Consider the following 23,499-nt stretch of genomic DNA (forward strand, 5'->3'; position numbering starts at 1 on the left):
CTCTCTCTCTCTCTCTCTCTCTCTCTCTCGCAGTGCTGGTAGACCAAGTTACTGATCCTCCAATCCTGCGCGGAAAACAGGCTATGGTGACTTCCTCAGAGCCAAATATTGAGCAGCTGGGGTCTGTGTGAGTAAATAAAGCAGGGGTACAAAGGGTCTGATCCCAAAGTGTCTTCCTTTCTATCCTGATGTTGAGGAGTTTAATAACACACCAATACAACCTTAGGTATCCGAATTGAGTTAATTTAATCTAATTAATAGATAGGTTTATTCGTAAGATTCAAAAAGATGTTCTATTAAACACAAAACTGATTTCTAGTGCTCACACTGGCAGCACATACACTGCAATCAGAATGATACAGAAAAGTTGTCAAGGCACCTGTGCAAAGATGGCAAGCAAATTCATGAAGTGTTGCATTTTTAAATTTAACCCTCCCCCACCACCCAGATAGGGAACACTGGGAAAACAGGTATTTTTTAAAGGGAAGCAGATACATTTATTGATAGCTGTTCTAATAACCATTTCATTGATCCAGTGAAAGCCAATTTACCAAATAAGCAATCCTCTGAAAATCATTAGTGAGTACTTGCAATTTACAAGTAGAATCTGGACAAGAAGTTCTATTAATAAAATTAGGCTTGATATGCATACCATGTTTTTTTCCTAAAACATACGAACTTAATTATATTCTTTGTATTTAATAATTATAGCATCAAGTGAACTTTCCTATGTTCCTTTGATGCTGTATGTATCAACCTTTGAGTTTATAGCTAACAAAACTTTCCTCGAAGTCTTTAGTTATTCCCTAGAGGTATTTTAATACCTGGTTTCAACCCCAGGTTTTATTTTACTTTTAAAGAGTTTAAATATAGATTCCTGAGAGCAGGATTTCACAGGGGTTCAGAAACTCCCTTTTATTCTCGATCTCGGCTCAGTGCAACCTCCATCTCACTGCAAGCGATTCTCCTGCCTTAGCCTCCCAAGCAGTTGAGACTACAGGTGTGTGCCACCGTGCCCGGCTAATTTTGTATTTTCAGGGAAGATAGGGTGTCACGATGTTGGCCAAAATGATCTCGATCTCTTGACGTCATGATCCATCTGCCTTGGCCTCCCAAAGTGCTGGAATTACACGTGTGAGCCACCAGGCCCTGCCCAGAAGCTCATTTTTAAATGATCTGTCTAGCATCTTTCATTCTTCTTTAAACCTATTTTATGCAGTGCTCCTGCAAAACGATTCTTTGTAAAGCATGACCTGATTGTATTATCTTTCTTTAGGAAACAAAACACAATGGGGTGGGGAGGGCAGGGGAAGATGATCAAGATCGACTTAGAGTTTGCAGAAAATAATTGTAACAACAGTTTGACCTCATCTCCCTTCCTACATTCTCCACACTTTCTGACTCCCTAAGTTTCCGCCTGGTGTTATTCTAATGTCTAGCCGCATCTTAACACACTGAGTACATTAGGATATTGACAGAAAGTCCTATCAGCCTAATTTCCCTTTATTATGTAACAGCTACCACAACACATTCCTCAGACAAAGCCGACATTCAGGAAATGTGTTTTAAGCCACCTACTGCTATTGACAATACTTTAAAAGATCTTTGAAAATCTCCTTCTTGTTGGGAAAACAGAAAACCTTCATATTAGACAGGGCAATTTCACATGTAAACACACATGCTCACACACATGCACACAGACAAAATAGCTTTAGAGGATAAAAGGAAATATATTGGCTCACATGCTTGCAAAGTTCAAAAGCAGGTAGATTAACTTCGTGCACCACTGTATCCAGGACCTCAAGGGACAGCATCAAGATTTTTCCCTTTCCAAATTTCTTAGATTGTGTGTCTATAAATTGACAGGTGGATGGCCACCATAACTCTAGACTCACCTAAGAAGACCAATAATCCATGAGAAACAAATAATTTCCCCATACAGTCTAAGAGCAAAGTCCCACAGAAATCTCTAAGCAGTCCACCTGATCATGTGCCCATCTCTGAAGCAACCACGCCCAGGAATACTGGTCACTCGAAATGCCAAGAGTTTACACACGTGCTCAATCTATGCACAAGAACAGACTCCAGAAGTACAAAATAGAACTGCTCTCCTATTGTGGAGACCCATGCTTACTACGGGGACTCCCTGCTTACTAAGAAAAGGTGAGACAGGTGGTGAATAGAGTTAAAATGGTAATAATAAAGATATACACAAAATCTCTCTAACTGAGCTGCCTCCTGGTTTTGAAAAGCTTCTATAAAGAAATAATAGAGGCTGGGCATGGTGGTTTATGACTTTAATCCCAGCACTTTGGGAGGCTGAGGTGGGTGGATGACTTGAGGTCAGGAGTTTGAGACCAGCCTGGCCGACATGGTGAAACCCCATCTCTATTAAAAATACAAAAACTATCCAGGCATGGTGGAACATTCCTGTAATCCCAGCTACTTGGGAGGCTTAGGTAGGAGCTTCCCTTGAACCCAGGAGGCAGAGGTTGCAGTGAGCCGAGATCTTGGCACTGCACTCCATTCTGGGTGACAGAGCGAGACTCCATCTCAAAATATACGTAGAGAGTCAGGGCCAGGGTGGGAAATACAGACGTTGACCAGCAACACCTTATCATCTCACAAAGCAAGGAAGCTCTCTGTCTGGACAAGGAGACAACAGAGAGAGGTACCCACTGCTCAATGATCGAGCTTCAGAATAGACAACAAGAAAGAAAAGCATTATGTGCTTCCTAATGAAAGTACACAAGAACGTTTATGACATGCTTTTGCCAAACACAAAACTGAACAAAAATCTCATCAAACTTGTGCTTTAACCACCAGTTGACAGAAAATACAAAGAAGAGAAAACTCAATGAGCAAATCCAGGCCTCATAGACACTCTTCAATAAAAATGGCCCAGTACCCTCAACAAGCAGATTGCAAACAGTGAGTTGGAGGTGGCACAAACATAATAAAACAGACTTCAGACACGTATTCACTAATTTTAATTTCTGACATATCAATCAGGTTTTAACTTCTGATAAATAAGAAAACTTAAAAAATGTGTACGATCATCACGTAGACTAGAATATGGATAGAATGCTTGGTTATATTGAGAGATCATTGCAAATTTCAAGCCGTAATAATGCTAAGGACGATAGTTTTTTCCTTTGAGAATCCTATAATTTTAAGTACTGAAACATTTTAATTTAATAAGATGTTTGGACACTTAAAGAATCACTGCTTTTTTTGGAGGGAGGTGAGGGAATCACTGTCTTGCTCAGGCTGGGGTGCAATGGTACGACCTCAGCTAACTGCAACCTCCACCTGATGGGTTCAAGCAATTCTCCTGCCTCAGCTTCCCGAGTAGCTGAAATTACAAGTGCCTGTCACCACACCTGGCTAATTTTTGTATTTTTAATAAAGACAGTGTTTCACCATGTTGGTCAGGCTGGTCTTGAACTCCTGACCTCAAATGATCCGCCCACCTCACCCTTGCAAAGTGCTGTGATTACAGGTGTAAGCCACCATATCTAGCTCCTTGCTCATTTTAAAGGCATAATAACATTAATGATATACAGTTATTTTTAAAAGAATTCTCGTTTTTCTAATATACATACTGATAAATTTAATAAGAATAGTGTATTTTGGATTTGCTTCAAAATTTTGATGGGGAAGAGAGAGGAAGATTGAAGTGCAAAAGAAACAAGTTTGGTCACATGTTGGCAGCTGTTGAAACTTGGAGGAGGGCATACGAGGGGGTCAGTATACTGTAATTTCTAATTTTGTGTCTGTTTGAAAAATTTTCATTATCAAACCATTTTAAAACCACTACTAAAAAAAAATCAGAATGCTCCAGACTGGGTGACAGGGCAAGACTCCATCTCAAATTAAAAAAAAAAAAAAAGTAAATAAATAAATAAAAATTCAGAATGAAATTAAGTATCGCCAAATCACTCTGCCCTACCAACGGTTCTGGACTAAAAACATAGCTCCTGGCCAGGCACGCTGACTCACGCCTGTAACCCCAGCACATATGAAAGCCAAGACAGGGCAATCACTGGAGCCAGGAGGTTAAGACCAGCCCGATCAACACAGTGAGACCTAGTCTCTAAAAAAGTTAATAAATAAATTTAAAAGGCCGGGCATGGTGGCTTATGGCTGTAATCCCAGCAATTTTGGAGACTGAGGTAAGGGGATCACCTGAGGTCAGGAGTTCAAGACCAGCCTGACCAACACGGTGAAACCCCATCTCTATTAAAAATACAAAAATTAGCCAGGTGTGGTGGTGCGTGGCTGTAATCCCAGCTACTCGGGATGCTGAGGCCAGAGAATCACTTGAACTTGGGAGGCGGAGGTTGCAGCAAGCCAAGATGGCGCCACTGCACTCTAGCCTAGGAGACACAGTGAGACTCAGACTCAAAAATAAATAAATAAGTGAATTAATTAAGAAAAGAAGAAACGTAATTCCAGTTTTAGTGGATATCTTGTAAAATGCTGATTAGGAGGAACTTTAGACTGGAGGCTGTAATAAAATGCCCTTCCTACTCTTTACTCTTTCAGAAAAGCCTGGTATATTAAGTTTTCTGTACAAGACAACCTATAGCCATCATCAAACATCCTCCATTCCTGGAATAGTCTGAGAGAAAAAAACACAAAACGTGAAACGGGATTGCAATTATGAGACACCAAACAGCAACAGAAGTCGTCGATCACAATGATACAACTGAATTAAAAACCTCTTTTGGTTTTTCAAGATGACCAGCTGTTCTCACCTAGAGCTTTCTGTCTCTTGCTCCTGGTAGGGCCAACGCATTGCCAAGAGTTCTGACATCATCTGATGCCTTGTCTAACACAACTACCCCCATCCCCAACCCTTTGTATCTCACTGGCTTCATTTTCCCCCCTTCAGATTAGTTTTCACCATCTGTAGTATCTTCTTATCTCTTGGTTTCCTGTGTAAACACTTGAACACAACAGCAGAAACTAGTGAGTGTTGTTCATCCTTCAGTATCCTCTCCCAGGCCAGTTTCTACATCCCAATAGCCTTTAGGAATATGTAGCAACAAATATTTGAACACATAAATGCTTCAAAGTTAAATCACTACTAATCCACCAAACAAATTGATTTGGATGCCTTCATTTTATACTAAGTAAGTAAATAAATAGATCATTATATACTAATTATGCTATTGTAGATAAATATAACATACATTTATATTTCTATTTATTTCTTCTAAATCTCAGCATCTCCTACCTTGATTTTTAACAAAAGAACAGCACTTATCTTCAATTTCAGATTCTTTTTCTTTATTTTGTTAGGACTGTTAGGCAGTTTAGTTGAAACTATTAAGAAATATAATATTAAAATAGACATCAGAATTTTTACCTTTTTCTAAGAGCTTGCATGAAGTACACAACCTACAAACAATTAAATCAATGTTCTGATAACTCTTTCCTGCTATTATTAGAAGACAAGTTATTTGTCCTTAGAGAGCAAGAAACTCTACCTCAGAGAAATAGGGATTTGAGTAGTTTGTAGTTGTTAGAACAATGAAGTTGGCATTCAATTAAGTTCCATTACAAGATTTATGCTAATCATTAACCAAAAGTTGTCTTCTGTTCAGTTTCAGGAAATTGAACAATACCCTGACGAAGAGAAAGACCCTTTAAAAATTAAGCAATAATTATGGTGTGTTTGCAAACTGCAGTCTATCTTTTGTAGCTTAAATTTCTTGGCTGTATAATTTGCATACACATTAAACTCTGTGGGAAACTGGAAAGCAATTCAGAATTCAACAATTAAAAGATACAAATTAAAATTGTTAGCATTAACTTAAAGTTTATTGCTGGTGCAATGCTCATGGATACAAATGTACTCTGATCAAGCAGCCACTTCTGTCTTGGAAGTTCAACATATTTTCAACTTAGGTTGACAACTGCACCTTTAAGACATTAGTTTTACTGATACCACTTCATACTGATAAATATGCAGTTTTAATAAATATACACGTGGATTTGTAGTAGATTTTTTATATTAGAAGGAGAAGTTGAGTCAAATTACTCCCATCTTCAAAAGGACTTACCATCTCTTAAAACACCTTAAAATTATTTGGAGGAAATGGTAAGGTAATTCTCTATTCTCAGCCAAGAGAAAAGACAACTATTGAGAATTGTACCTTTGGCGGCAAAACACAGTCAATATAAAAAAAAGGTACTTTCGGCTTTTATTTTTCATCTGTTTACAATATACTTATAAATATGTACATGTAAATATAAATATATATACATATATGTATAAAACTGATGAGGAAATCTGCAATGCTGCCTAGCAGCTTTCTTGATAACATATTATAAACTCTCTAGTCTGATTTCCTGGATGCAGAGCTCAGTTCCATCAACTCCTTGCTCTGTGACTACACGTGTATTATTCTTTAAGCCTCTGAGTCCCATTCTGCAAACTAAGAATAATGATAGAAATCAACTCATAGAATAGCTATGAAAATCGAATGAGGAAAAAATTAAATCCCTGTATCTGACATGAAGAAAAGTACTCCAGAACTACAAAGCATTATTTGTGTGAAGTACTGCATTATTGATTCAATCCCAATCCTGCCACTCAATAGCGCTGTGACCCAAACTAATTAGCTTCTTCGGGGCTCATTGTCCCCACTGGCAAAATGAGAATACAGTGCCTACAGCATGAAGTCACTGGGCCAGTAGATGAGTTAAATTTTTTTCTTTCCTTTTTTTTTTTTTTTTTTTTGCTACCCATTTATTTACCAATCTTTTTCTTTCTTAAATATTTGTAAAGCACTTACAATAGTAATTAGAATGTATGCAAGCCCTACTTATGTATTTTCAAGTAATAAACATGCATGTTTATATAGAAGGATGAATATAGGTATCTGGATATACACACATACACACACATATCTGTTTATATGTATACAAACACTTACATGCACAAAACCAGAGAATGGCAGAAAAAGACTGTCCAAGTATAAAATTTAAAAATCCCAGGACTGTTTCAGTATTCTTCCAGAGATATTCAATATCACTGTATTTATATGAATCTAAAAGCAAAGGCCAGATCAAGCTTTCTTATATTTAGAATGGCTAGGAAATCAAAGAGAATGATTTATTGGGAACTGCCATGTTATTTTAGATGACCAAGTTTCAGAGAATCAGGATACAATAAAATGTTCCTGACATTAAAACTAATGGAATATACTTGGATCACTGATGATCCTTCAAGACGCCCCAGGGCCATCAACATGGGGACCAATTATCAAGGTAACTGAAGAAGTTTAGATTTGTATGCTATAAATATACTTCCAATGGGAAAAAGTGATTAGGGGCTAGAAAGTTTCTGACTCACAGGAACGAGGTTATTTTCTCCTATATATGTTTTCTAATAATTCTGTGGTTCTTACATAGGAGAATGGAGAGAATCAAATACTTACGTGATGAGTTATAAAACCTGAAGCAATTTCAAGTGTAAGTACCTCTAGCTTTCACCTCAAAGCCATTCTCCGTCCTTTTTTAAAAACACAAATAAGGCCTTTTATTTGCCACTATTATAAGGCTGAACTTAAAAACATGCAACGCTTCATGAATTTGTGTATCATCCTTGCGCAGGGGCCATGCTAATCTTCTCTGTATCATTCCAATTTTAGTATATGTGCTGCCAAGGTGAGCACTTTTTTTTTTTTTTTTTTTTTCTTCAGATGGAGTCTCACTCTATGACAGAGGCTGGAGTGCAGTGGTCCAATCTCGGCTCACTGCAACCTCTATGCTCCCAGGTTCAAGCGATTCTCATGCCTCAGACTCCTGAGTAGCTGGGATTACAAGTGTGCACACCACCACATCCGGATAAGGTGTGTATTTTTAGTAGAGACAGGGCTTCATCGTGTTGCCCATACTGGTCTGGAACTCCTGACCTCAGGCGATCCACCCACTTGGTCTTTCAAAGTGCTGGGATTACAAGCATGAGACACCGTACCCATCCTCAAAGCCTTTCTCTTCTATCACCACCAGCAAGATTATTAGCTTGGGAATTTTAAAACACCCTGTAGGTCTATCACACGTCACAACAATAAAGTGAAAAAGACAACCCAGCCAGTTGACCACATACAAAACAGTATCACCACTTCCAATATACACACAGACACACAGACACAAACACACACACAGCTACTTTCAGATCATGGTCATTTTGTAATCAATATAGGTCTCACTAATGCAAATCATATGCTCTAATTAATTGATCACATTACATCCAACCTCTATTACGTAAAGCCACACTGTAGGAGATACGTTCACAACAAGAGAATTGAGATATTAGCCTAAATTACAGGTGTCAGATAACAGACTATGGTTGCTCTTTTTGATTTTCCAGTTAACCCCAGAGTTTGAGTCACAATAATTAGCCAGCATATACATGGCACATACGTATCCATAAACACACATGTGCAAACACATTTTTAAATACAAGAGCCAACACACACACACACACACACACACACACACACACACACACACGATGCAAGAATCGCATGCCCAATCAGGGATATGTTCTGATAGAGGTACCCAAGTTAATTTGGAATTTTGTTTTGATAACATCTCACCTTGTGTCTACCATCAAAAGTGGATTTTTATTAGTCTCTGAAAGCAAATGGCTTCCATGCAATTTGGTTCGTAACATATATAAATGTTTGAAGCATAACAAAATAAGGTATTTCAGAAAAAGCCAAGGAATATGATAGCTTTAGGACTTTCGGAATAAAACGAGGATCCTTTCGGGTGGAGAGGCATAAAAGAGATTAAGTGGACGGCACTTTCTTTGAATTATTGATGTAATCAAAACACTAGCAGATACACAGCATCATTCTTCCTGGTGCTGGACCCAACATGAAATTTTAGCTGGGTTTTGGCTTCTTTTGCTTCCATTAAAAAGTGCAAGAAAACCGGTCACTTGTTTACCTAAAAAATATGAAGTTTCTTAACAGTTCTTAGCATGGCATTAAAAGGAGATGGCTGGGGATGGTTTTCACAATCGTGAGCCTGAAGGACATGCACTATTCATGTTTTAAGCTCAACTCCGTGTGTTTTCAACACCTGGAACTTTAAGATCATTAGACTCCAGACACTGACATCTAACCCTGCATTTAAGATGGAGATGGCTTCATTAGGTTGGAAGGCAGAATCCTATTAGATAAAGCTGTGCTCTCCATAGCTTAGAGTGCTAATGCAGTCTTTTCCTCCTTCTAATTCTGCAGACTGGAAAGGAGCTTCCTGTGGCTCCCCGATCCTGCCAATACCCCAAGCCCAATTCCCAGACTCCCCTCATCACGGGCAGATACCATTTCAACAGATGTCAGCAACCGCTAAAGTGCACTTAGGCCTATTTGTTAAATTCCCACGGGGAAGGTGGATTGGAGAAATTCAGCCAGTAATTAAACCACATACTTCTTCTAAAGCCCCCTCTACCCCTCTTCCCTGCATAATCTCTCTGCCTTGCATCAAATCATTTAGGCACTTATTGGCTACAATCAATACAATATGAGATACATTAATTTTGTCCCTGAGAGACTTTCGGGGAAGAGGTGGTATTGCTTCACAAGCAGTTTGGAGTGTTCATGCAAGCATACTATCAAACGTAGCAGTACAGTTTCCATGCTCTAGGTTGGCAGATTGATGGTCTCCAATGCCCCATGCCCACGGAGCTGGGCTGCTGCCAAATGTACGCAAATTAGATTGGAGCAAGAAACATTAAATATATTACCTAACGCACACAAATGCTAAATAGTGCAAATCACAGTGAAGAAGGGGCCCGGCTGAGTGGAATTTTAACAATTAAACTCAAGTCTCTCCATATGTTCCCGCAGCACTCGTGCCTCGCTATGTAGAACAAAACTACAAAGGGGAAAAGACCTTTCAGCAGGTTTCCTGATCACAGATTCGGTTTCTTCAATGCCAAAGGATGGCTTCCCCCACCTCTCCTCCCCACTCTGGCTGATCCCTTAGGCTGCACTGCATTTGGAATACGCTCTACAAATCCTGAACACAAGCAAATAAATTCATTATGGAGAAGTGCTAAATGAAAATTGGCCCTATTCGTTAGTTTTTAATACTACTGATATTTATTCTTATTTTTTTGAGGTCCTGATTCTCAGAAGCCTCATTTGAACAACCAACGTGACTCCCATGAAGGTGTGTGTAGGGTCCTCTCTACAGTAGCAACAAGTCACTGCATAGCCATCAATACCATTCAGCCTCAAATGATTTTATTCGACAAGTGAGGCAAAGGAAAGAAAGTCAGCGATACAGTTCAGTCTATCTATGGATCCTACGGAGAACCAAAGATGAATGCAGTGGACTAACAAAAGAAATTATGGAGTAACCGTGAGGACCAAGCTCCAGCTGCGAAATTAAAATTTATCAGAAATCCAAACAAAAACCATTCCCAGTGTCAGGCTCCCGGCTTCATATGTAAAGCAAAGAAGTAACTAGCAAGAAGGATTCTGCATTTTACAATGAAATCCATTAAAATTTCTCATTGGCCAGGCGCAGTGGCTCACGCCTGTAATCCCAACACTTTGGGAGACTGAGGCAGGCGGCTCATGAGGTCAGGATTTCAAGACCAGTCCGACCAATATCGTGAAACACTGTTTTTACTAAAAGTACAAAGAAAAAAAATTAGCTGGGCATGGTGGCACACGCTTGTAGTCCTACCTACTCAGGAGGCTGAGACAGGAGAATTGCCTGAACCTGGGAAGCAGAGGTTGCAGTGAGCTGAGACTGCGTCACTGCACTCCAGCCTGGGCAACAGAGTGAGCCTCTGTCTTAAAAAAAATAAAAATAATAATAATTTATCATTAATGATACCCTGCTTGGGCAATCGACACTGAATATGATGATATATCACATATCGTTTCTTTTCTTTTGGAAAGGAAAGGAATCAGGCTTTCTGGGCAATGGCCATCAGTCTGGGCATGATACACAATGAATTCTAGATACAAGTGACCTTGGGCAGATGATGAGACTTCTTGGACTTATGCGACCTTTTCTGTAAAATCATTAGCTGGTTTGTGAAGCCCTTTATGGCTCTAACAGAATATGGTTCAAGTTACGTAACTTTTATCCTTAACTTCCTTCTTAGCTAGTCTTTAAGTCCTTTACATACATAGGGATCACTTCAGGGTTTTGTTTCAAATTCAGTTTCCTTTAACACTACAGAGAAATATCATGGCTACGGAGGAACCCAAGCTGACCTTCGTAGGAGTGAACAAGATACGTGAGAAACTGCTAGGCCATATGCAGCGGTTCACACCTGTAATCCCAGCACTTTGGGAGGTCAAGGCAGGGAGGATCACCTGAGGTTAGGAGTTTGAGACTAGCAGAGCCAACATGGTCAAGCCTCGTCTCTACTGAAAACAAAAAAAATTAGCCGGGCATGGGGGTAGGCACCTATAATCCCACCTACTTGTGAGGCTGAGAATTGCTTGAAGCCAGGAGATAGAGGTTGCAGTGAGCCAAGGTCGTGCCACTGCACTCCAGCCTGGGCGATGAGCGAGACTCCATCTCAAAAATAAATTAAAAAAACAAAATTAGCTGGGAGGGATAGTACGCACCTGTAATCCCAGCTATTTGGGAGGCTGAGGTGGAGGTGGAGGTGGTAGTAAGCTGAGATAGCACCACTGCACTCCAGCCTTGGTGACAGAACAAGGCTTGGTCGCAAATAAAATAAATAAATAAATAGAAAAAATAAAACAGATAATGCTAATTTTAACAATACATTTAACCCAATATGTTTTCATAACAGGCAAACGACTTTTTAAAAAGTCTCAGTGAGCTATTTAACACACTTTCATGTACTAAGTCTTTGAAATCCAGCGTACATATTACACTTGCTCAATAGCCGTAAGTAAACAATAGATACCATAGGGGATAGTAAGATTATAGAACATTTTCATCTTCACAGGAAATTCCACGAGACTGCACTGGTTTATAGGGCTTTGGTGAGAAGAGAAAGTCCTACCTGGAAGAAATCAGCAGGAAAATGCAAATTTGTTTCCCCAAATTTAGGGAGAGATTTACTATTAGAACACCATTAAATCTGCGGGGTATTTCTCTTTGAAACGTGTTTTGTTATGTATTCCTATGTTCTTACTGCTCTATGGATCCACATTTGATTCTTGGTTTTACCATTTACTGGCTGTGTGATTGGGGGTAAAGAAAGAATAGTCTTTCCATATCTAATTTTTTTCACCAGGAACATAACCGTGATGAAGACTAAGCAAGATTCCTCAAATATTATTCAGTCTTATTTAGAATCTTATTTCTAGAATAAGATTATTCAGGGACAGCCTGCCTAGCTGGCAGTTAGTAAGCTCAGGTTTCCTTTGGGTGTCATTCTAGCCATCATCAACATTTCAGTTCTGACCTGAACAGGGATAAAATGTGGCTGCTTTGAGATGCCCTCCCAATAAAGCCGGATTTCCACATTTCTTCTGTCATTGAACAGACCAGTCATCCCAACAGCCTTAGGATGTTTGTTCTTATGCTCCTCCCCTCTGCTAGCTGCAGGAGGCACTCAACAGGTGAATAAACTATCGTCATGTATTTGGATGAGTTTCTATTTCCAAGTTCACATTTCTAGATTGTCAGCTGGAGGTCAGTGCAGCCCCCAGTCATGAGCTATATTTCAGCGAAATGGAAATTCCTTCTATGAACAAGACTGTAGGTATGTCTGTGCACCTGTGCCCACCTATGCCTCTGTGTAGCTGTGCCCATGTATATGAGTATGTTTACAATGTGTGGGGCGTGCATGGGTGTGTGTGTCTTCAAAGTTTTCTGTTGCTGTCCTGAGATGCTCAGTGGCTGAGGAAATAACCTGGGCCCAGAATCAGAAACCGCAGTAGCAGTGAGATTTTAGGCAAACTACCCATTCTCTCTTGTTCTCCGCTTCCTCATTGAAAACCTCGGGGGCTGAACCAGACGATCCCTAAGATTCTATCCAGCTAGAATATTCCATGATTCAATAAATCTGTGCATAACCAGGGCCAAGGTTTTCATTCTTGTTATCATGGGTAATCAACACTTGGCAAAACACTTCAGTCCTCTATCAAAATGCTGTTCTTTTATTGAGCTCCCATGATTAGGCCCACTACACCCACACAAGACGATGATAAATGGAAGCTGCTAACAGATCACTTGGACGATGCCCAAGAAGAGGGCAGGCTTTCCACAAGGCCTCATTTGCAAGTTTCATTCCACTCAGAATTGACTCACCAACCAACACTGAAAACATAATAAATGGCATTCAAAAGCCTGGGTAGAGAATGCAGGCGGGGCGGGCAAGTGAACAAGGGGTAGATCAGCTAATTTTTCAGGTCCTTATCCATCTTCAGATTCCAGCATTCTGCTAAGGTAGGAATTATTATAATAAATCATCAACCAACACATGTGAAACATACAGGCACCTGCCCTATGGTGTGTTCGATTATTTTCTTAAAGGCAAGTGGAGAAGGCAAGTGACATCCAGATGACCTTCTTTCTTGTCAGGAAAAGATGCCCATAAACAATGTGCATGGCCGGGCATGATGGCCCACACCTGTAATCCCAGCACCCTCGGAGGCTGAGGCAGGCAGATCACCTGAGGTCAGGAGTTCAAGACCACCCTGGCCAACATGGTGAAACACTGTCTCTACTAAAAATACAATAATTAGCTGAGTGTGGCCATGCATACCTGTAGTCCAAGCTACTTAGGAGGCTGAGTCAGGAGAATCACTTGAACCCAAGAGGCGGAGGTGGCAGTGAGGCGAGATTGCACACTACACTGCAGCCTGGGGGACAAGAGTGAAACTCAATTTCAAAAAAAAAAAAAAAAAAAGAATTTGCAAAAAGAAACAGAGAAGAAGAGGGAGAAGAAGGGAAGGAAAAGAGAGAGTGAGGATGATCAAATGCAGTAAAAGCATTTAATATTAAAAACTAGTGTTTCTGGGCCAGGCCCAGTGGCTCATGCCTGTAATACCACCACTTTGGGAAGCCAAGGTAGGTGCATCAGTTGAGCCCAGGAGTTCAAAGCCTGGGGCTGGCCATGGTGGCTCACACCTGTAATGCCAGCACTTTGGGAGGCCAAAGCGGGCAGATCATCTGAGGTCAGAAGTTCGAGACCAGCTTGGCCAACATGGTGAAACCCCATGTCTACTAAAAACAGAAAAATTAGCCAGGTATGGTGGCAGATGCCTGTAGTCCCACCTACTCAGGAGGCTTCAGCAGGATAATTGTTTAAACCCAGGGGCGGAGGTTGCAGTGAGCTGAAATCACGCCACGGCACTACAGCCTGGCTGACAGAGTGAGACTCTATCTCAAAAACAAGAGCAAAAAAAAACTACCTGGGCAATATGATAAGACCCCATCTCTATCAAACACACACACACACACACACACACTAGCTGGGTGTGGTGGCATATGCCTGTAGTCCCACCTACTCCGGAGGCTAAGGTGGGTGGGAGGATGGCTTGAGCCTGGGAGATGGAGGTTGCAGTGAGTTGCAATTATGCCACTGCACTCCAAACTGGATGACAGAGTGAGACCCTGTCTCAACAAAATAAATAAGGACTGGCGTGGTGGCTCACTCCTGTACTCCCAACACTGTGGGAGGCTAAGGCAGGTGGATCGCCTGAGGTCAGGAGTTCAAGACTAGACTGGCCAAGATGGTGGAAGCTCGTGTCTACAAAAATGTAAAAATTAGCCAGGCACGATGATGGGTGCCTGTCATCCCAGCCAATCCCAGGCCGAGGTGGAAAAATCGCTTGAACCTGAGAGGTGGAGGGTGCAGTGAGCTAAGATCACGCCATTGCACTCTAGCCTGGTTGACAGAGCAAGACTCCGTCTCAAATAAATAAACAAGTGAATAAATAAATAAATTGGTAAATCTGGTAGAAGTATATGAGGATTATTGTACCAGTCTTACATTTTCCCACAGGTTTAGAATTTTTCAAAATAAGTTGAAAAAATGTTGCACATTTTCAAAAAGACAAACGAAATTTAAAAACTGTAAAGAAGCAGATTCTCTAAAGTAAGTTCCTGCAGGATACTTTATGAAAAGAAAAAAAAAATTATTTGGTCCAGTAAGTTTGGAAAGGGCTTTATTCTATACTACTCCCATGGAGATTTAAAATTCACATCCATCTGCAAATTAAAGGTATAGAGAAGTCCTGGAAAAAAAAAATCTGTCTTTTTGGTTTTTTTTGGAGATGGAGTCTCACTCTGTCACCAGGCTGGAGTGTAGTGGCACCACCTCGGATGAGTGCAACCTCCATCTCCCAGGTTCAAGTAATTCTCGTGCCTCAGCCTCCTGGGGAGCTGGTATTACAGGCACCTCCCACCACGCCTGGCTAATTTTTTGTGTTTTTAGCAGAGATGGGGTTTTATCATGTTGGTCAGACTCTTCTCGAACTCCTGACCGCAAATGATCCATCCACCTAGGCTTCCCAAAGTGCTGGGATTACAGGCATGAGCCACTGCTCCCGGCCCTGTCTAATCTTTTTAACTCAGTATTTCCCACATGTGGTGTTCTTTAATTAATTTTTTAAGAGATGGAGACTAGCTATGCTGCCCAGGCTAGACTGAGAACACATGAGCTGAAGCAGTCCTCCTGTCTAAGCCTCCTGAGTCACCTTGCCCAGCCGTACCTATTTATAAGACCATATTCCTTTTGTGTATGTACACACAGTAGCATCAATTAACCTATCATAAAATTAATCTTTCAAAATTAATTGAAAGACATGTAAAAACACAAGGTATATTCCCTACCACTACGTAGTGTGGAGCCCAGAAAAGACAAGCAGTCACAGAAAAAAAAAAAATATATATATATATATATATATGATTAAAATAGAATCTGATTACATGTTTTAAACCATACTATGTTACAGAAGGGCAGAGAAAAGAAAAAGAAAAGGGAGTAGGTAAAGGGAAAGGGAGAAAGAATAATTTGTGCCTAGTGGAAGACAGTGGCAATACTTTATCCTAAACAGATGTCTGGAAAGTTCCTGAGTCTTGAGAGGTGAAACCCAAAGCAACTAACTCATTGGGATCTGGCCAGCACTGCCATGATATTTCTCCCTGGGTTTTTCAAGGAAGCCTCCCTTCTGATTTTTCGCTTTCCTTATGGTACATTTGTAAGTAAAGAAGGCAAGTGGTAAACTCACTAGGCAAAGCTAAGATTCTGTGCAACATAAATATTCCATCATTCATTGAATCCAGAACTCACTGGCTGCTGTGTCATTCTCATTTCGTGACTACTAAAGGTGAGGGGATCTAGGCTGCAAGTAACAAAATCTGCCTAACAGTGACTTTATCCATAGGGATATCTATGGTTTTCCCGGTGATGTGTCGTACTGGAGACAGCCCCAGGCTGGTGAGGTTGCTCAGCAGTACCAGCAGCAAGCAGGCTTTTTCACACATATCCCGGGTCACATGGATACATACCATCATATTTCAGATCAAGAGGTTGGTCCAATTTCTCTGGGTCGCAAAGGCAGTAAAGGAGGATCCAGGATTTTAAACCCAGTAAAATGCAGAGACTGCTCTTACAACACATTACTGCATGCTGGGAGTCACACACCTTGTCCAAGAGTACTCTCTCCACATGGCAGCACACGTGGGCACGGTGGACAGCCTGAGGTCTTGTCCACTGGGCATCGCTACCATCACCAGGCACCAGCAGTGCAGCATCTTACAGCAGCCACCAGCCTGTATCACAGCACACACACTTCTGAGCAGAGGAGCAGAACCTCAAGCCTAGAGATGCAACACTGTTTTCCCAGGAACACACAGGCCTGCCTCTTCTCCCAAGAGATTTATAATTAAGCTTGAAAAAATTAAGAAATTAATATAAAAGTTGCCATGTTGCCAATGCTTTTATGATACTTTAATTTACTAGAAACATGTTCACACCACCACTGGGGAGTGAGTGCAATGCAAAATTGCTTACATTGCTCTTATAAGCTGAAGTAAGCACTTCCTTTTCATCTTCCATAATCCTATTAAAAAAAAAATAGCCAGCAAGTTGGTGAACCAGAAGCAGCAAATAGATAATTGTATCACTCTCGATATTCCTCCACCCTGGCATTTTCAAAGACCCCCCTCCATAATTCTATACTTTCCTAATAATTTATTTACAGGTAAAGAAGTGATGGACTAAACTCACTGGACAGACAACTGCACATCATTCTAATTAAGTTACTAGTGATTCCAAATAGCTCTGCAATCATCAACAGGATAAAGTGGGTGACAGAGTCACAGGATGGGGACTTTCCAACCAAAGGTGGAGGCTTGGTGTGCTCTCCCTGCTAGGGAGCTGCCAATGGAACAGCTAGGAGTTTTGGTATCTAGAAAACTGTAACTCATGTCCCAGCATGGCCACTTCCCAATAATGTGATGTTAGACAAATTATCAAAATACTACAAAGCCTCAGTTCCACATCTTTCATTCTTTTTTTCCTTTTTTTGAGACAGAGTGTCACTCTGTTGCCCAGACTGGAGTGCAATGATGCTATCTCGACTCACTGCAACCTCTGCCTCCTGGGTTCAAGTGATTCTCCCTTCTTCAGCCTCTCAAGTAGCTGGGATTACAGGTGCCAACCACCATATCCAACTAATTTTTGTATTTTTTAATAGAGATGAGGTTTCACCATGTTGGCCAGGTTGGTCTTGAACTCCTGACCTCAGGTGATCCACCCACCTCAGCCTTCCAAAGTGCTGGGATTATAGGCATGAGCCACTGTGCCTGGCCAATTCTACATCTTTGAAAATGAGACAACAGTAAATCTACCTCTTACATTTACTGTGAATATTCAATATGACAAAGTACATGAAAGGGCTTTGCACGTGTTCAACGGGCTTTGCACGTGTTCAACTCATGGTAACTATGATCTGGAACTATTAACAGGGAGAGTCCCTCAGTACGATGATGCACTGATGGCAAGGCCATCTGAGACTATTCCAGGATCCGTCCCATCAATGGCTCTGGTTAGAAGAAGCTCATTGCAATGGAGGGACTTACCTACAGGTGACTCATGCTACAGGGTCGGGGCCCTGACTCTGGAATAACACTCAGTGTTCTCACTAATAAAACCTACAAAAGTCAAAATAACACGCTGGCCAACAATGGCAAACAGTTTCTGTAAAGATCCAAATGGGGTAATGTAGGTGAATCTTTGTTGCCTGGAAAATGGTTTTCATATTGAAAGGGGCCACATCTCTCCCTGCGTACTTGATGGTCAGCCACAGGACCATTCTCAGGTTTCTCAAATTGGATGTGAGAGAGTACACAACCCAATATGATAAACATGGGTAACTCTCTGGAGCACTAATTTGGCTCAGTCTTTGGTGTCAGGGGCACATTCTTATATAAACCAGCATTGGTATATCATGAAAAACAACAAACAAATTTTACATAAATTGGTAAGGTAAAACATAAGACTTCAAATAAATTGTATTAAACACTATTTGGGGCTTATTCGTATTCTCATGTGCCAATAAAAAGTTATAATATTAAGACATATGCATGTGTATGTTCATTGCAGCACTGTTCACAATAGCAAAGACGTGGAATCTGCCTAAATGCCCTTCAATGTAGACTGGATGTTATGGCTTGGCTGTGTCCCCACCCAAATCTCATTTTGATGGGTAGCTCCCATATGCCTATGGGAGGGACCAGGTGGGAGGTAACTGAATCATGGGGGTTGGTCTCTCACATGCTGTTCTCATGATAGTGAGTCTCATGAGGGCTGATGGTTTTATAAAGGGGAGTTCCCCTACACAAACTCTCTGGCCTGCCACCATTTAAGATGTGACTTTGCTCCTCCTCTGCCTTCTGCCACGATTGTGAGGCAACCCCCATCATGTGAAACTGTCAGTCAATTTTTTCCTTTATAAATCACCCAGTCTCAGGTATGTCTTTATTATCAGAATGAGAACAGACTAATACACTGGATAAAGGAAATGTGGTTCGTATATACCACGGAATACTATGCATCCATAAAAAAGAATAAGATGACGTCCCTTTAAGGAACATGGATGGAGCTGGACGCCATTATTCTTAGTAAAATAATACAGACACAGAAAATCAAATATCACATGTTCTTACAGTAAAGTGGGAGCTAAACAATGAGAACACATGGACCCATAGAGGGGGACAACACATGCTGGGGCCTCTTGGAGGGTGAAAGGAGGGAGAGGATCACAAAAAAATTATGAACGGGAAGTAGGCTTAATACCTGGGTGATGACATAATCTGAACCACACATCCCCGTGATACAAGCTTACCTATGCAACAAACCTGTACTCGTACCTGTCAATTTAAAACCAAAAAAAAAGAAAGAGTTCACTTAATTGGAAAAGCACTGGATCTCAACATTCCTGACCTGTTTTGTTTTGTTTTGTTTTGTTTTGAGACAGAGTTGCTCTGTCATCCAGCCTGGAGTGCAGCATCGTGATTTCAGCTGACTGCAACCTCCACTGCCCGTGTTCAAGTGATTCTCATGCATCAGCCTCCCTAGTAGTTGGAATTACAGGCATGTGCCACCATGCCCAGCTGATTTTTGTATTTTTAGTAAAGACAGGGTTTCACCATGTTAGCCAGACTGGTTTCGAACTCCTGACCTCAAGTGATTCACCTACCTTGGCCTCCCAAAGTGCTAAGATTACAGACACGAGCTGCTGCACCTGGTCTATTCCCGAACATTTTCTTCCCATATATACATCTGGCCCCCTTTGATGACATTCCTCTGTCCAAATTCTCTCCAGGGCAGTCAGAATTTTAGCCCTGTTGTGTTTCTTCCGTGAGAAATATCATTATCTTCGGATAATTGGAGTTTTCCAGGAAAAATCTGTCACCTCAATTTGATTAAAGCTGTTTTCAATACTCGGTTATGAATTCTTGTGCCAAACATTAGCTTGGAAAACATTTTTCTGGTCGTGGGTAACCACTGAATGCAAACAAACGCTGGAAGAGTTTGAAGGTAAGAAGACAAATTTTTTGTTTTTGTGAATGTACCTTTCTCTGTTTGAAAATGGCAAGTAAGCTCTGATGAAGGAAAAATAAAATATTTAAAAAGAAAAGTAATGGTTATCTGTTAGTCCTCATCTGGAACAAAAAACGAATAGGTGGCTGGGCGTGGTGATTCACGCCTCTAATCCCAGCACTTTGGGAGGCTGAAGTGGGCAGATCATGAGGTCAGGAGATCGAGACCATCCTGGCCACCATGGTGAAACCCCATCTCTACTAAATATACAAAAATAAGCCGAATGTGGTAGCATGCGCCTGCAGTATCAGCTACTTGGGAGGCTGAGGCAGGAGAATCAATCGATTGAACCTGGAAGGCAGAGGCTGCAGTGAGCTGAGATCTGGTCTCTGAACTCCAGCCTGGTGAAGAGTGAGACTCTGTCTCATACAAAACAAAACAACAACTAAAAACTCGTAGGTAATATTTAATGGAAGAACTAATGTTAGTATCATAAACACACACATGTGACACAGCACATTTATACAGGAAATAAAATTTTGCCATCACTTTTCAAGTTATTTCAGCTACAAATGCTTTTGGATGCAAATAACAGAAATAACTGCAGAGGCTTCAGTGAAGAGGAATTAATGTCCTCACGTGACAAATGTCCAGCCTGTGCTATCACTGTCCTGCTATACTCTAAAGTCAGAGTCAAGATCCCACATGGTTATGTATCTAATTCTTTAGCCCCACTGTTAAGACTATGATAACAGCATCAAGGCTTGGAAGGAGAAGCAGTATGAGAAGGCAGCCATTCCATTAGGAAAAGGAAAGCTTTCCCAGAGGCGTCTCAGAAACCGGCAGTTCCATCTCTTTGACAAGGTCTTGTCCATGGCCACACCTAGCTGCACAGGGTCTCGCAAAGCAAACACATCACTGAGACAGAGTACATGTGGCATTTTTGTAAGCAGGAGAAAAGGGTGAATTGCCCACCTAGACAATTTTGCCTTTCTAGGAAAACCTCCATCCACTGTTTAGGAGGAATGATCAGAGCCTTCAATATTTATAAGCATAATAATGCCTCACATGTTTATTTATGCTTTCTTGAAACATAAATTATTTCTCCAACCCAAGGGAAAGTTCTGGGCTCCCCAAACTGTAATTGGAGGAGTCACACCCCTGAACGGTGCTGCAATCCTGCTGTCTCGTCTTTTAGGAAAGCATTGCTGTATCCCATTGAAGGTATTGATTTTAATTAAGCACAACATAGAGCCCCTCAATCAACAGAAACGTACTGGGGGAAGAACAGAGGCTGTACATCACTGTAATTTCTTCTCTTCAAAGGACTTTCTTCAACTTTAATTTAGTGGGTCTATCATAGATGGACGTTGCTCAGATTCAACTAATGTTTCCATAATGACATTAATAGCTACCCTCCACAGAATGCTATTCTATTCTGTGTGTTTAATTAGACAGGACCTCATGGAATCCTTTAAGGTTTTTACTATTTTATTGTATTTTACTCTTAGTCACCTTTTAAAGGCGGAAAATTGAGACCTGAAGATTTAAATAACCTTTCAACTTTCCAAACACTGTCAACACTAGAGCCAAGATTTTAATTCAGGTCTGATTCTTGGTACGATCTGAGCCCCTACTCACCACGCTGAACATGGACAATCTATTTTATACAGATTTCCTCTAGCTTTCATAATAACCTTTGCATTATCTCCTCTTCTCAGAAGTTATACCTGGATGTCAGAAAGAGCCAACACTTTCCCTGTCTTGTACAGGTGGCAGACTGGGGTTCTCTGCCGAGATGTGTGTGGTCCCCAGGCCTCTGTGCCCTTCCAAGGTACACTCTGCAGCCTCTGAAAACATCATCAGGGCACAATGCAATGAAGCAGTTGTATGTGAAGTAGGCGGAAAGCATTTCTTACCCGACATAGGCAATGTATTGTAGCCACACAGCATGAGCTCCAGAAAGAGGCTATTGGGATTGAAATGTGGGGTTTGAATCCTTCTTCCAAACCTCCTGAGATTTATGGCATCCTGATTACTTCTGCAAAACCTCAGCTTCCAAGTCCAAACAATAGGGACAAGAAAATCATCTGAGGTCATTGAAAGGATTACGAGAGAAAATACGTGGGAGGTCGGGTACTGTATGACCCACGTGGTAATACCTAGAACATAGAAAAGAGGCAGAGGTTCTGTGATCACAGCCAGTTACTTGACTTCTATGAACCTCAGCTTCCCTTTCTGTAAAATGGAGATAATAATACAACCTACCTGTTATGAAAATGTAACGAATGAACACTCATCAAGGGTTTTTAACTATTCTTCCAGGTATCATGTGCTCAGTGAGGTAGCTGTCATTATGGTCATCAATTACATCTAATTCTAAAGACCAGCCAAAAATAAAGCACCAGAAAAAAAGAAACCCAGTTTGCTGCACAGTACCACAATAAAGACATTTAGAACATCTATAAAGTACAAAGCAATGCTCTCCAAGGCTAGAAACTTGTTTTTCAAGAAGCATTTCAAACCGCAACAGAGGGCACAGCCAAGCCCGGCTAATTACCTGCCCTGCCGTATGCCATGGGGCCCAGGGCATCACGCCCAGCTGTTGTGTTCAGGTCTGGAGCCTGCAAAGTCAGCTGTAATTGACACCCACATGAAACAGGGGGATGGGGGAGGTGAGCGAGAGGGCGGGGCTTGGAGGACCCAGAAAATAAAGACAAGAATGCTGAGTGTTTTGCAAAGATACACTCAGCTACATTGGAGGAGAAGGTTTGCTTTTATTATTTAATTAATTTATTTATTTTTCTGGTGAGGCTGGAAGCAGCAGTTTCCTCTTGGGGTCTCCCTGGAGAGTCCCCTCAGCTCATGTGCTGCTCACAGACCAGATTGGGAAGCAGCTTTTCAAGATATTGCAAAGAAGCCTCTGGTGCCTGCAATCCACCCTGACTATGGGATAAGAGGCCTTTATTTTTCTTTCTCAAAGACATGACCTATATTCAGCATACCCCACCCACAATTTCAATTCATTTCAAGCAATATTCACCAAGCGCTAATGTGCCTGGCACCGGGTTAGCGCCTCAGCTAAGGAGATGACCAGCCACGGGCCTGCCACTGAGAAGCTTAGAGTCCACAGGAATCCGTCTGTCCTGAGTTAGGACCCACAGGTGTCTCAAACTGTCAGAGGCACTGGAACCACAGTGGCTCCATTTTGAGTGAGGGCCAGGAAAATGAGGCCAGACTTGCTGCGCTGCATTCTCAGAAAGTTAGGCATTCCTAGCCTCCAGATGTTTATGGCTAAGGAAACAAATTAATAATGTTTACTAAACAGACCCAGACTAGGAGGTATCCAGATGTCCCTAAATCTGGCGAAAAAGGCATTCCTAACTTTGCTTTAAAGATAATAATATCAACGGGTGCAGTGGCTCACGCCTGTAATCCCAGCACCTTGGGAGGCTGGGGCGGGTGGATCACGA

At 41.3% G+C, this 23,499-nt stretch overlaps 1 protein-coding gene and 2 non-coding genes across 3 annotated transcripts in view; 1 reads left to right on the forward strand and 2 right to left on the reverse strand.

The window, feature by feature from the left end:
* Positions 1-23,499, reverse strand: part of RBFOX1 (RNA binding fox-1 homolog 1) — a 754,257-nt gene that overhangs the window by 726,610 nt on the left and 4,148 nt on the right. The window lies entirely within an intron of this gene.
* LOC119472235 lies at positions 319-424 on the forward strand. The gene has a single exon (XR_005201353.1). It is a non-coding gene; the product is annotated as a U6 spliceosomal RNA (small nuclear RNA).
* On the reverse strand, positions 7,582-7,688 carry LOC119472216. Its single transcript, XR_005201335.1, has one exon. It is a non-coding gene; the product is annotated as a U6 spliceosomal RNA (small nuclear RNA).

Source organism: Cebus imitator, unplaced genomic scaffold, assembly GCF_001604975.1.
Source record: "Cebus imitator isolate Cc_AM_T3 unplaced genomic scaffold, Cebus_imitator-1.0 Scaffold4, whole genome shotgun sequence".
NCBI classification, from domain to species: Eukaryota; Metazoa; Chordata; class Mammalia; order Primates; family Cebidae; genus Cebus; species Cebus imitator.